Raw genomic sequence first — 11,866 nt, 5'->3', positions numbered from 1 at the left:
AGCTTTTCAAAGACTTATTATACCCTCTAGGCCAGTGGTAGTCAACCTGGTCCTTACCGCCCCCTAGTGGGCATTCCAGCTTTCATGGTGGGTGGTAGCAGAGCAACCAAAGTATAAATAAAAAGATAGATTTATAAAGATTTATTCTGCCAAACAGCGAAGATCTGACATAAAGTACTTGGTAAGTAATTATTATTATATGCTTTAACTTGCTGTAAATCTGCTTTCTAAATTTTATAAATTAAAGTTATTTCCCTACTTTATAAATCATCATTACTGTGGAACTGGTGGGCAGTTAGAAAATTTTACTACTAACAGAGATATAAAAGTGGGCAGTAGGTATAAAAAGGTTGACTACCCCTGCTCTAGGCTTAGAAGATAATATGGTCTAAGCATGGTTTTCTATTGTATTGTGTTAGTATTAAATAATGCTAAACAGACAGTAAAATGTTGATAGAAATTTAAATAAATATTTTCAAAAAATAAAGCATATTAAATTAAAATTTTAATTCTTCTATTGATTTAACCATGCACAGATTTAGACATAGTTACTTGCACCCACCAAATTTTAGAAGATAAAATGAGAGATGGTATAAGGGAATTGTCTAAGTGTTTACTTATAAGTAGCAATAAATGCTAAAGGATCATGGAAAGAAAAACAATGTATTTCCTGTTAGCTTCACTGTCCTGACTGTCTGACAACGTCACATTAACAAAGTGTGTGTAGGAAAAAGAGTCTGTTGCTTAGTCACAAAGCCCTAGAGTGGAGAGTGTGTGAGCATATGGGTAAACAGATTATCCAGAGATTTTTTTCTGAAGGAAGCAGGGAAGTGCATCTCCAGCACCTGATCTTATCTGATGTACATCTGTCTCTCTATAGTGAAACTCCATGGTAAATATTGGGCACTTCCAAGCATCTTAGAATATTCAGTCATTTGAATGAATGACATTCTCACTTCTGGCAATTGTATATAATAATATCAAAGGTAGTATTCAAAGATTGTAGTTAGGCTGATACCTTGCACTTAGGTATAGATTTCCACAAGTTGTTACACTATTAGTAAGTTAAATAAATTTGCCTACCTTTTAAAAATAGAGTAGTCTTGTTCTAACTTTGGTATTAGATGTCAAGACTTTTTCATTACTGGCTTTCTAGTGGAAGAGGTAAATACTACACCAGTTTATAAGCAGTGACACAATACTACCCGATGCATAACATATTTCCTGAATACCTACTACATGCCAAGCATTGAATAAAACAAAGAAAAGGTTATAAAAAAGAATGCAAAAAAAGTTTAGTACTTGTTCTCAAGGAATTCATAGTCTGTGAGAGAGAATGTTAAAGAGGATGATTGGAAATAAGACAACATTTACAGTGTAGTATGAAAAATACTACCATATAAGATGATATGATAAAATATAGCCATATAATATAATGCTACCTATATAATCTGGGGAATGCAGAGAGTGTCTAAGTCACTTGTGGGGAGAGCAAGATGGGATCTCAAGTTCATTATCCTAATTGAGTCTTCAAGTATAAATGCAGTTGGCCAGGTGTTCGAGGAAAATGGGGATGAGAAAGGCAATGATGACAAGTAATTTGAAACTGAGAGAATAACAATTAAAAAGGAATAGTGTCCCAAGATACCTGCAGAAAACTAATTACATAGCTGTATTGCCATAACATGGAGGATAGTCTATATTGAAAACCCCCTGGAAGAAGAGTATTTTTACTGCATTATTTTTTTTAAGTAAAGCTAAAAAATTATTAATATTACTGAATTGAATCACACCTAATAAGTAATATTTTGACAGTTATTATATCGGGAATATTTGAGTCCTTGATATAAAATCACATTGTCTTCTGAGTAGACTTTGAACTGACAATTATCTTATTTTTTAAACTGATTTTTAACCACAATGTAATTTTTGCTTTTTTGTACCAAATTTTTTCAGCTGAAAAATATGTTCACTTCTAACTTTGAGAGATGTTGTAAAGGAAAAAAAAAGGTATATGTGACAGTAATTAATTATATAAAAATATCTATTCCTTTTTTTAAAATTTACAGCACCTTATATATTAAACACCAGGCAAAAGTGAGTTAGTATCAGTATTTACCAACAGGAAATTCTGACCTAAGATGGACTATAGAGGTATAAATGTACAGAAAACAGTGTAAAGGTATAGAGAACATGATATAAATTAATTTATTTTTGCTGAATTTAATAATAATTAATAAAAATAAATGCAAGAACAGTGGTAAATATCTTTCCAATCCAGGTGACTAGAAACAGAAACATAGAAGCTAAGTATAGCATGAATGAGGCCTTCTGGAAGACAGACTCCAGTATCCCTTCAAATAGCAGAAAGGGTCTATTGTAGACTCAAAAAGAGAGCTGAGGGAATACATAAATAATAAATGATATGAAAGTGCATATTTAATGTATTTTTAATATTGTGAATTATACTAATAATTATACTAATATATAATTATACTAATAATACACATATAAAATTATACAATGTTCAAATACAACAGAAATATACAAGACACATTCTGAAATTTCCATAAATTTCACCTTTCTTTTTCTTCCTTTTTTTAAGAAATGACATCTGTCAAAACTTGATGTGTCTTTTTTAAATTTTAGTGTAATACACATACATTTTATTATGCACCTCAGTTTGTGTTCTTTTTCATTATCTGAACACTTAGTACCCCTTTTTATTTCTGAAAAATTTTCTTGCAATACACTACAGTGGTACCTTGACACCCGAGTTTAATTCATTTCACGGCCAAGCTCGTGACTCAATTTGCTTGTGTGTCAAATCAAATTTCCCTATTTAAATTAATGGGAATGCAATTAATCTGTTCTGGCCCCCCAAAACCACACAAATTATTTGTTTTATATGCTTTTAAATAAGAAAATATACTTTATAAATAATACATACATATATAATAAGAGAGAATGTAAAGAAATAAACTGGTTTATGAAGTGTATTTACCTTCAAGGTGAGGCAAAGATGCTTGTGGAGGGGGAGGAGACATTAGCATAACAAGGGCTCTTTCCATTCAGGAAGGTAATTAGCAATTTCACAGACAGCTGCCCAGTGCCATTTTTAACAATAAAAATGAGCTAACTCAGAAAATACAAATTTTACAAACTCATTTGCCCAACAATCATCATTTTCTTCACTTACTTTGTGGCTTTTTCACTACACTTTCCTTGCTTTCACTTAGAGGCTGTTTCAACAAAAACCTTTACAAGGAAATTTATTTCTTCCTCCCTTTCAAATGTTCAGCAAGCTATCTAGTGGAGGGTGGCAGAAGCTCACGATTCACCTATCCATTCGTGACTTAAAGCAAAAATTCCCGCAAGTAACTGCTTGTCTCTCAAATTGCTCATGATTTAAAGTGCTCACGTATCAAGGTACCACTGTACTTCGTATTTTACTTTGTGCATAAATTTTTATTTTTTAATTCACATTTTCATATCCTGTGTTTTGTTCAACTTACTAAAGGATGTCTTTATTTATTTTTTTGCAAACTGCCTACTGATTTTCCCCTGCTTTATTTATCTATGATATATATAATTTATGAGAGCTCTTTATTATACCTTATTGTTTTTCCAAGGTATTGCATTCTTATTTTACACATGTCATATATCTTTATTTCTCTAGGACATTAATGATTGTTTTTATGCATTTACCTTAGCTCCATGTATTGTCCTGATTTTTCAGATTTACATTTATACTATTTTTTGTGTTTGGACTAGACCTAGGGAACTACTGTTCCAAATTGTAATGGAAAAGAAGGTAATGAAAAGAGAAATCTAAGAAAATTTAAGAGAATTTGAAATTAAGTTTGAATATTTGGAATAATAATCATTGCTCATTGACAGAACTAATGGAGCAATTACAAATGTTAGCAATAAATATGCAAATTAGATAAGACTAATATTTCCATATTAATATGTAAATTATATTTGTTAAATTTGGTATAATTTATGTTTATAATTTACATTTATATCGATATTTATTAGAGTTATATAATTCTGCTATATTTCTTATTATTTATTAAATTTGTTATAGAACTGCATTATATTTCTCTTTCTTCCCTTTAATTTTAATTTTATCCCAGGATAATTCCCCCTTATTGTCTTCTTAATAGAATTTATTCTTTAAAACATTACACACACACAGACACACACACAGAACCTAGAATCACTTAAAAAACCAATTTCTCCAGGAAAAATTTGAATATATGGATTCCCAAAAGTAAGCATTAGAATGACTGTACTTCTAAGTACTATTACTAGTGGAGAAATTAGTATGGAGTGCTAGGGACTGGTAGAATTAATAAAAATTTAGTTAAGTCATAGTAAGCAGGAAGAATCTGGCTGTGACTAGAAAAAAATAGGTAAAAGTTCTTAGAAAATAGTAATATCTCATGACAGACGACCTATACAATGAAATAAAATGTCACAAATTTTCACACCAAATGTGTGAGTAGCATTGATCTAAATTAGTGGAAATTTATTGCCTTTATGTTCCTTCAGCACTTGGTCCATAGCAGTTATCTTTCATTGTTTATGAATGCTTGTGTGCCAAGATGATAGTGAAGTACTAATGTGTTTTTATTTCCCTCCATATTTGTTTCATCTGGTAAATGTGTATAATAATGCCTCTTATGTATCAGAGCTAAACAATATGCATTGACCCTGGCTGGTTGGCCCAGTGGTAGATCATTGGCCTAGCGTGTGGATGTCCTGTGTTCGATTCCTTGTCAGGGCACACAGAAGAAATGACTATCTGCTTCTCCTCCCCTTCCCTTCCCCTCTTCTCTCTTTCTCTCTCTTCTCCCACAGCCATAGCTCCATTGGTCCGAGCACATCTGCCCGGGCTCTGAGGGTAGCTCCGTGAATCCTCTGTCTCAGGTGTTAAAAATAGCTCAGTTGTGAGTATGAACTCAGATGGGCAGAGCATTGGCCCCAGACAGGAGTTGCTGGGTGGATCCTGGTTGGGGTGCATGCAGGAGTCCGTCTCTCTATCTCCTCTCTTCTCACTTAGGATAAAAGAAAAAGAAAAAAAAAAAGAAAAATATGCAAACTGCTTAAAAGAGTGTCTGATGCATAACACTAAATAAATGTTAGTTTTGTTACTGTTGTTGCTATCGTTGAATTTCTTCACTATCACCTGTGGCTCTTCCCAGCAAGGGAAACCATCAACAAAACAAAAGACAGCCTATGAATGGGAAAAGATATTTGCTAGGCACTCCCCCAAATTCCGGCCAGAAATCAAAGCTATTATTTCCTAAGTGTAATTTTCATTGGAAACATATAAAAGAATCATCAGATTCATGTATTTTAAATGTGAAATGCTTTGGTCTAAGTAATATGAGTTGAATTGTGCTTCCCTTAAGTATATTGAAATCTTTATCCCCAGTATTTTAGAATATATACCCTTATTTGCAAATAGGGTCTTTATAGAAGTAATCAAATTAAAATAAAGTCATTACAGTAGACCTTAATCTCAAATGACTGGTGTCCTTATGAAAAGGGAAATTTGAACACAGAGACAAGCATGCACAAAGGGAAGATGATGTGAGGAGATGCAGGGAGAATGCCATGGAAAGATGGAGGAAGGTGTTGGAGTTATATTGTCAAAGCCCAGGAATGTCTGGGCTACCAGAAGCTCAAACAGACAAAGAAGGGTCCCTCCTCTACAGGTCTCTGACTTTCATTTAAGACTTCTAACCTCCAAAATAAAAAAACATTACATTTATGTTGGTCTCAGCCACCCAGTGTGATACTTTGTTTCAGCAGCCCTAGCAAACCAGTAAATTACGTAAAAGAAAAATTTGAGAGGAAAACTTGTGGGTCCCCTTTATTACTGGCACGGAAGACAGAGACACAAGCAGAACTTTTCTGGGGTTAGAAAGGGAGCTTGTGAGGAAAAAGGGAGCCCAACCCCACTGAAGTACCAGATAAAGGACCCCCTGACAGACAATGGCTTGCTTGCTTGCTCAGGATTAGCTAAAAAGTCAGAAAGATGAGACACTGGAATATTCTAATGTAGCGGAGATTATGCCTCACTTTTCTGAAGCCCACTGAGCATTGTATGCCCCATGGGATAGGAATAGGACTGAGATGGCAGTGTGGGGTACTTGGGACCTGGGATTTGGGTCAGCAGATTACAGCCCGGAATAACCCAGGAGAGATGTATCTTGTATGTCTGTCCTACTTCCCCAAGGACAGGAACAGACGTTACCTGAAAGGGAAAGCGCACAAAACCAGACGTAACTAGTGATCACAAGGAGGAAATACTGCCGTACAAAACTGATTAGATGAGGCTTCTGGGGCCAAACAGGAATGTGGGCACACTGGTAGATGTCCATGTGGAGGGATGATAATGCCCAAGGATTACACAGGTGTTCCATCTCACTGGATGCCTTCATAGAAAAGCAGGAGGCTGGGGACCATACTCCGCTTTCTCCAGATGTGTTCATGTTCCTGGACTTATATCGCTCCACATGAGAAGAAGCTATGAAAGAGGAAAGCCATGCACGGGTTTAGTGTAAACCCAAATCCTGGGAAATGCCTCAGTGACTCAAACTACCGGCAACTGATTACATTTATTTTTCAGCCACTAGGCAAAATGGGAGGACTGGAATGAAAAACTAAGTAAATAACACTCCTTGAACAAATGGCTTTAAAACATGCTATCATTTATATTTACCTCTCTTCATTGTTCATCTTCTTGATGACAAGTATTGTGTGTTTTTTATCTTTGTCTTCTCAAAGCTATGATGGTGCCCGGCATGTATTAAGGTGCTCCATCAATATGAATGTATTTAATTAATTAATAAAAAACTAATAAATTATAGTTATTGGCTCTAAAGTAAATATGAAAAGTGAAGTGAAAGAAAAACACTTTCATTAGTTGAGAAATATCTTTTAATAAACTGATAAAAGTCATTTCTGGCCCTGGCCGGTTGGCTCAGCGGTAGAGCGTCGGCCTGGCTTGCGGGGGACCCCGGTTCGATTCCCGGCCAGGGCACATAGGAGAAGCGCCCATTTGCTTCTCCACCCCCCCCCCCCTTCCTCTCTGTCTCTCTCTTCCCCTCCCGCAGCCAAGGCTCCATTGGAGCAAAGATGGCCCGGGCGCTGGGGATGGCTCCTTGGCCTCTGCCCCAGGCGCTAGAGTGGCTCTGGTCGCAGCAGAGCGATGCCCCGAGGGGCAGAGCATCGCCCCCTGGTAGGCAGAGCCTCGCCCCTGGTGGGCGTGCCAGGTGGATCCCGGTCGGGCGCATGCGGGAGTCTGTCTGACTGTCTCTCCCCATTTCCAGCTTCAGAAAAATACAAAAAAAAAAAAAAGTCATTTCTGTTTTGCTTATGTATTGGGTGCTTTAATCGTCTGATAAGCAATGTTTTCCTAAGTATTTTAAAGATATAGATATAATAATACAGAGTGGGGCAAAAGTAGGTTTACAGCTGTTTGTACAGAAAGTAATGCAATAATTAATAAATAATAACACAAGAATAAACTCTGTGTTTTGCATATTTGCAACTGTAAACTTATTTTTGCCCCACCCTGTATATAACCACTGAATTACCTCATCTAACATAAATTTCAACTGTTCCTTTTATCAATACACATTTGAAAATAAATTACACATCTAAGTTATCTAGGACTCAGTGAAGTTTACTATACTTCCCCACATTCAGATATTTTTTTTTTTTGGTAAATGTTTTACCAAAAAGCAACACAAAAAGACTACCAGTTAATGTGTATTACACTGTTCTTTAAGGAGTCAGACTACTTACTTAAAATTCATCCCATGATATGAAAACGTTTGAATGCCACAAGAGTGATATTGCAAAACTCCACATGTACGGTGTAAGGTCATCTAAAAACCTAATTTTTGAACAGAAATTTGTAGGGTTTTTTTTTTATTGTGGTATGGGAGAATCAAATGTGTAAATTTATAAAAATTTAAAAAATATTAGTGAGATGCAAATAATTGAGTATGCAAAAGAATCTCTTTGTGCATACTCCTATGTAGTGGATAGGTTATATTTTATTTTATGATAAAGAATAATGGAGTTGTTTTTTCTTTTGTTTAATTGTGTGTGTCTGCCAGTAGATGGCGGTACCACGTTGGTTTCTGTCACCTTTTTTTTTTTTTTTTTTCCCCCTCAAAGCTGTTTTCTGATATATGTTGGGTACCATAGAGGGAATCTCAGAACAGGAAGCGGAGGCATAGCAGAGAGGATTCTAGAAAGGTCTCTTTGTTTTCTTGTCCACAGAGAAAGCAAAGAAAAAAACATTATAAATAATTTCTAAACCTCTATGGCCAAAAATGTGAACAACTACAAAGGAAGGCACATTACATTCTAACCATCTTGGATGCGGGGCTTTGTTATGCTGTGATTCCTAAGGCTCTGTGTTATCAGGTAAGCTGGCAAAACATTTAATCATCTACACCGTCGAATCTAGCCATCACATCATTTTTCTTATTTTAAAATCCTTTTCATGCTGCTATTTTTACCTAATGTTGGTTTAATGTAAATTATAGAAACCAAAGGCATCATTTGATGCGTAAACTGCTTACTATTCTTTCTCAAAGGAAATAGTGTCTGTCTAGAAATGGTGACTTATGGTATAGACTAGGCATTACTGATCTTGTGTTTTAGAAACATGCAGCTGTTTATGATGCATTGTATTTAGAAGAAGAATTTTTATTACATGAAGCTAACCTAATAGATATCATAGCTGTACATCTATTTAAACATAAGTGTATAGTAAAATTGGAACTACCATCCGTGTGCTTTAATCTTTCATTTAACAGCTTCAAAGAGGCCTTTAGTGTAGGGAGTGATAACAATACAGAGGTGTTTGGCTGTTTAAAACATGTTATCTTTTTTCTCTAAAATCTATTCTCACTGAGGAAGAAGATCACCAATGTTAACCAGTAAAAAAATATTTAACTTTATAATAAAAAAACTATTCCTAGTGCTCCATAATGTGCAATTTCTTTTATATTTTAACTATTCCTAGTGCTCCATAATGTGCAATTTCTTTTATATTTTAATATGTTCATTTTTATATTAAATACCATTTAATTTATTGACTTAAAGGATATTATATCTTATTAATGAATTGTCTCATAAGCTTGATACATTTCTGTTTTTTTTCCTGTGCAGCTTTAATAACTGTTGTTGTTATTATTATTATTATTAATTACCAGGGAGAGTTGCTTTTGCCAGAAAACAATTCTTTATCTATAATCTATATATCTTATAGTTTTCTCTAAAATATTTTATAGCATAACCACTAATGCATCATTCAATTAGCTATTACATACTTAGAATAAGAAATTATTGGCAGAAAATCTATTGATACTAATCAAAAGAAGGGTTTTAAATATAAAGTTTTTTTAATACAACAGGTGGTATAGTGCAGCCTATGAGAACAAAGATAAAGGCATAAGCGATTGTAAGGATTTACGTGGAAAAATTTGATCATGATCACTCAAGTAGCAAGTGTAGTGTATGAAATAAAGACATAAAGACTATGATTTTAACCTGGGTTTCCAGTCAGTACTGGTCAAAAGGGCCTGAAAATAGAACTTGAGGTCTCTGCTTTAAATGCAATTGTAATTTTTAATGATATGGTAAAAATACTGAATATTCACTCAATACTTTACAATGAGTAGCAATAATACTCCTTCTGAAAAATTAGAAAATAGTGGATGCCGCTGAGTAAAGCCCTGGGTCTGGTACATTTCAGAACTTCTACCATAGGATGTAAAAAACCTGTTTCTCTGAAAAGGGTTCCCAGAAATTGCTGTTAATTGACCTGCGTGTGTTGTACACACTGTGCTTCTCTACAGGTGACTGGATGTGAGTGACTTTGTTCTGTGTAAACACAAGAGCTGGTCTTGACTGAGCTGCTTTACATTTATGAATGGATGTTTACATTTTGGCGCTTCAAAGTTAGCAATTTTTTGATATAGTTGCAATAATTTCTTAGTTATTTGTCTACACGTGAAGTCACAATGTAAAGTGGTAATAAACACAAAGTTTGTCACAAAATGTGCTCTGAAAAATATTTTAGAAATCAAACCTAAACACACATGAAATAATTTTGTAGATCTTATTCTTTAGAAGACTCTCATTGTGACTTTATTTGTAAGTCTGTTCACAAGAGTAATACTGTCATTTATTGGTGTAGTAGACATAAATAGGTTGACTACTGAGTTAGAACTCTTAGGTTTTGGTTCAAGTTCTGCTACTAAAGAGTTTTGTCACCTCAGAAAAGACAGTAAGTATCATTGAAGCTCATTTTCTTTACTGTAAAAGATAGTAATTAGATTTAAAGACATATAAAGACACTTTTCATTTTTGAAATTCTATGTTTCTAATTTATCTGGATTTTCACCCATTGATTTCTCAGTTTAGCTGTAATCTGGTACATCTTCACACTAAGTTGTGTATTACCACTAATGGTGCACTAAACATGGGGATAGAGATATAGAGGGAGAGAGATGTTTGAAAAGTCCTTGGCCTGTTCTCCTGTGGTGCTAACAGCTGAGAAGCAATGTAGGGAAGTGGTTAAGAGCAAGGCTGGCAGATTGAACCCTAGCTCCACTATTATTTGACAAAGTATTTAAACTTTCTGAGCATTTATTACATCATCTATTTAAAAAGGCATGATAATGCCTATGTTTGTAGGATTGGGTAAATGAAATAATGTCGGTTCAGTTCTTATGAATCCTGAAACATGATTAAGTGCCACCTCCCCTGCTGTCCAAACCCACCAAATAAAACAGGTATTATTGTTATAATTGGTGATGATGAGATAATATCTTCCACCACAACAGGAAGGCTGGAATGAAATTGCCAAGGAATTCTGCAGTTGAAGGGTGAATAATTCTGGGAAAACTGCCTTGCTGAAACAACAACAACATTTGTTCCCTGTAACCCTAGTTAGTCTACCATTCTGGACATCTCCTGCAAAGTTTATAGAACTCTCATAAGACTTTCTAAAAGACTGTATTTTTGCCTGATTATATATATATGGACTCCACTTCAAAGTTTTTCCCCTCCCCCCCCCTTTTTTTTTAACAAAATAGGGGCAAGGAACTTTTTACTTGTGCCTTAATAGGACAGACTTATTAGGCAAAAGCTTCTGTGAAGATTCGCAAAGAAAATCTAGGTTTCACCAAGAATCACATTTAAATGCCAGATAATTTGTAGTATGGTCATCAAGTTACAGAAACTAAATCCATTAAATGACTCTGTGTATTGGCTATATGATGGACTCACAAACTTTGCTGCTTAAATCCTATTAATGGTACAATAAAAGGTGGAAAAGCCAATTCTACCTGATGAAATTGTTGACATACTGTAGAATCCCTGTTTCCTTCCAAAGGTTTTCTCTATGTGCAGCTCTGCCCTTGACAGCTGTGTGCTATTGGGATCTTTGGGACCTAGAGCTGGGATGTTCTTTTAGCACCCCAGGCCTCCGAATTCTTCCCTTCAACCACCCTGGGCCTCTTTAAACTGACTCAAGTAACTGCGCTGTCAGTTTTATTTTCATGGCAGCCAAGATGACTTAATGGGCTCATGATTAGACAGATCTGAGATGGCCGAGAGCTTAGGCAGTTTAAAGAACGAGGATAAGGTTTCTCAATTAGACAATGCTCTGCTTGGAATTTGATGCTAGTTCATTTTCCTGACACTAGGTCACACCCAGCTCTTGATTCCTTATTTTTAGGGTTAAAGTTAACTGAAAGCCCCCATAAGTATAAGCATACAAAGACAAATAGTTGTTTTGTTTTTTTTCATCAAGGAATGGATATGC

At 35.0% G+C, this 11,866-nt stretch overlaps 1 protein-coding gene across 5 annotated transcripts in view; it reads left to right on the top strand.

The window, feature by feature from the left end:
• Positions 1 to 8,259: 8,259 nt before the first annotated feature.
• LOC136378242 (sodium channel protein type 3 subunit alpha) overlaps positions 8,260 to 11,866 on the top strand; it is a 144,796-nt gene continuing 141,189 nt past the window's right edge. For all 5 annotated transcript variants that reach the window (XM_066344863.1, XM_066344867.1, XM_066344861.1 and 2 more), the window contains exon 1: positions 8,260 to 8,454. The gene's annotated coding sequence lies outside the window, so the exon portion shown is untranslated. The remainder of the gene's footprint in view (positions 8,455 to 11,866) is intronic.

This window comes from Saccopteryx leptura, chromosome 7 (genome assembly GCF_036850995.1).
Source record: "Saccopteryx leptura isolate mSacLep1 chromosome 7, mSacLep1_pri_phased_curated, whole genome shotgun sequence".
In the NCBI taxonomy this organism is placed as follows: domain Eukaryota; kingdom Metazoa; phylum Chordata; class Mammalia; order Chiroptera; family Emballonuridae; genus Saccopteryx; species Saccopteryx leptura.
Note: the sequence above shows the minus strand (reverse complement) of the source record. Positions and strands in the feature narration are given on the sequence as shown.